The sequence below is a fragment of the Salvelinus sp. IW2-2015 genome, unplaced genomic scaffold (assembly GCF_002910315.2).
Source record: "Salvelinus sp. IW2-2015 unplaced genomic scaffold, ASM291031v2 Un_scaffold2415, whole genome shotgun sequence".
In the NCBI taxonomy this organism is placed as follows: Eukaryota; Metazoa; Chordata; class Actinopteri; order Salmoniformes; family Salmonidae; genus Salvelinus; species Salvelinus sp. IW2-2015.
In genome coordinates this window covers 243,606-246,416 of record NW_019943736.1, presented here as the reverse complement: position 1 = coordinate 246,416, position 2,811 = coordinate 243,606, and the positions used below count along the sequence as shown (strand labels likewise).

At 39.5% G+C, this 2,811-nt stretch overlaps 1 long non-coding RNA gene across 2 annotated transcripts in view; it reads right to left on the bottom strand.

The window, feature by feature from the left end:
- Positions 1–1,499: 1,499 nt before the first annotated feature.
- Positions 1,500–2,811, bottom strand: part of LOC139025244 (uncharacterized) — a 1,995-nt gene continuing 683 nt past the window's right edge. The window contains exons 2-4 of one of the 2 annotated variants that reach the window (XR_011476727.1): positions 2,718–2,745; positions 2,550–2,659; positions 1,500–2,438 (exon numbers count right to left, since the gene is read on the bottom strand). This is a non-coding gene — a long non-coding RNA (uncharacterized lncRNA). The remainder of the gene's footprint in view (positions 2,439–2,549; positions 2,660–2,717; positions 2,746–2,811) is intronic. The other variant, XR_011476728.1, reaches the window with a different exon arrangement.

The following is a 2,811-nucleotide window of genomic DNA, read 5'->3' as shown; positions in this document are numbered from 1 at the left end:
GGCCTCCACAATCAACCGACCTCAACCCAATTGAGATGGTTTGGGATGAGTTGGACAGAAGAGTAAAGGACAATCAGCCAACACGTGCTCAGCGTATGTGGGAACTCCTTCAAGGCTGTTGGAAAGCATTCCAGGTGAAGCTGGTTAAGAGAATGCCAAAGTGTGRAAAGCTGTCATCAAGGCAAAGGGTGGCTACTTTGAATAATCTAAGATCTAAAATATATTTTGATTTGTATAAAAAAAAAAAATGGTTACTACATGATTCCAAATGTGTTATTTCATAGTTTTGAGGTCTTCACTATTATTCTACAATGTAGAAAAAAAGTGAAAAATTAAGAAAATCCAAGAATGAGTAGGTGTGTCCAAACATTTGACTGGTACTGTATCTGTGACCAACATATACATATTTATATTCCRAGTCATGTGAAATCCGTAGCGTAGCAAATGTTTTTTTTCTTCAATTGACTGATTTCCTTATGACCTGTAACTCAGTAAAATCTTTGAAATTGTTTCATGTTGAGTTTATATTTTTAATTGTATTTTTATATTTTTCAGAGTATATATTATATAATTCATGGATTATGTTTTAAATACTTTTAAATATAAAAAGTGTGGTAAATATGTACCTTTTCCTGTGAAAAATAAATATTGTTCAAAATAGTCTTACTGCCCTACTGCCAGCAGTAGCTCCGCCTCTACGAGCCCATAGGCCGTGGGGTCACTGCTTTGCCAGCTATTTGCTATGAGGGGGAACTGCTCGCATAAAATTATAACAGCACAAAGTAAACGGACTGTCCTGGGCCACTCAAATGTGTGTTCAGTCAGAACTTCTAGTAGATCTGCTCTCTCAGGTACAGATGGCGCAAAAAATTAAAAATTAAAAAATTACTTGTGGATAAACAATCAGAACAGTCATGGCAGCCTGGGACCTGATAAACCGGACATTTACATCCAACAAAAAGGACAGAGGGACTAGCTAGATGTTCCTCATGGTGGATCAGGTTCTACTGTACTTGACAGGGTCTAAAACGTCATGAAACCCGGGGCGTATCACAAAGCATGATCAAATTAATCCAGCCAATCGGCGGCCGCCCCCTGGTTTTAAAAAACTGCGMTTTTTTTATTTCATTATCTGGCAGCCATTATTTTATATTATTTTATCACCCAGTTATTATAGTAGTTGTTGCATCTTTTGATCTTCTCTCTTTGACTCTTTACGGATATTTCCATTTCCGTCCATGAAACCGCGCATTTTGGAGCATTTGTGCAAAGGCCTACTGACATTGCTGCTCTTAAAATGGGAAGAAATACTATTTTATCTACATAAACATTCTGGTCTGTTTCTGTTAGCCATTATTATTTGATATGGCGTATACCTCCACTACACTAACCTATTTTGACATGTATCGTGGGGTTTAAGAAGTGAGTGTACGCAATGCCAACAACAACAACAACAACAACAACAACAACAATAACAACAACAACAACAACAAAGTGGGTATATACGACAATGGCTGTTGGTGCCGTTTAAAATTAGGGAGGATGATTTTACATTTTTTAATGAACACGGCCTTATTTCTATTACAGCATATTGGATGACTGTTCATTCATATTCCATTCACCCAGTTCAACGTAACATCCATAGGTTTAAGCTACTACATGATACAACATTTTTCCCTATACTCATAACGAGGTTACTACAACCTAGCCTACAAATTAAAGTTTACAACGTAGGTGCACACAGGTCAAGAGACATTAGAGTAATCAAGCTGACAGACATTGACACATTCAATACCGCCTTGCACACTCTTGCCTGCACCTAGCTGATCTAGTGTGTAATCATTAATCCAAACAGTTGCAAACAAAAGTTTCTATTGGACAAATTCAGGTATGTTTATCCCTGTTTTGTTGCGTTTTGCTTCTGTTTAAGAAATGTTTTTCAACAGAATCGACGGAAATGAATACACCACTGATCACCCGCACACACAGTTCACTTTCATAGCAGCCACGTAACAGCATGACACCTTTGCTCATTCTATTCCTTCTTGCATCTACGTTCTCTCCTCCTCTCACCTTTTTCCCTTCACGTATGGACTTCAGTGCACAACACATCAGCTGTCTATGACCAGGGCGAAAAAACCTTTACAAGCCAAAAACTTCATACCATAACCGCTACCCACAGCCTACATCATTGTCACCATATTAGCTAACATCATAGTCAATATAACTACCAGAACGCACTACAATCGTGCAGTACAGGGTACAAAAAGTAGTTTAGCAGTTACATCAGCGTGCCTCGTGGCAAGACCAGTAGATGTTGATCTGACACTGTGTCCAGTAGATGTTGAACGGACACTGTGTCCAGTAGATGTTGATCTGACACTGTGTGTGTCCAGTAGATGTTGATCTGACACTGTTCCAGTAGATGTTGATCTGAACTTGTGTCCAGTAGATGTTTGATCGGACTACGTGTCCAGTAGATGTTGATTCTGACCTGTGTCAGTAGATGTTGATCTGACACTGTGTCCAGTAGCCTGTTGAACGGATACACTGTGTCCAGTAGATGTTGAACGGACACTGTGTCAGTACGATGTTGATCTGACACTGTGTCCAGTAGATGTCGATCTGACACTGTGGTCCAGTAGATGTTGAACGGACACTGTGTCTAGTAGACTGTTGATCTGACACTGTGTGTCCAGTAGATGTTGATCTGACACTGGTGTCCAGTAGATGTTGATCTGACAACTGTGTCCAGTAGAAATGTTGAACGAGCACTGTGTCCAGTAGATGTTTGAACGGACACTGTGTCCA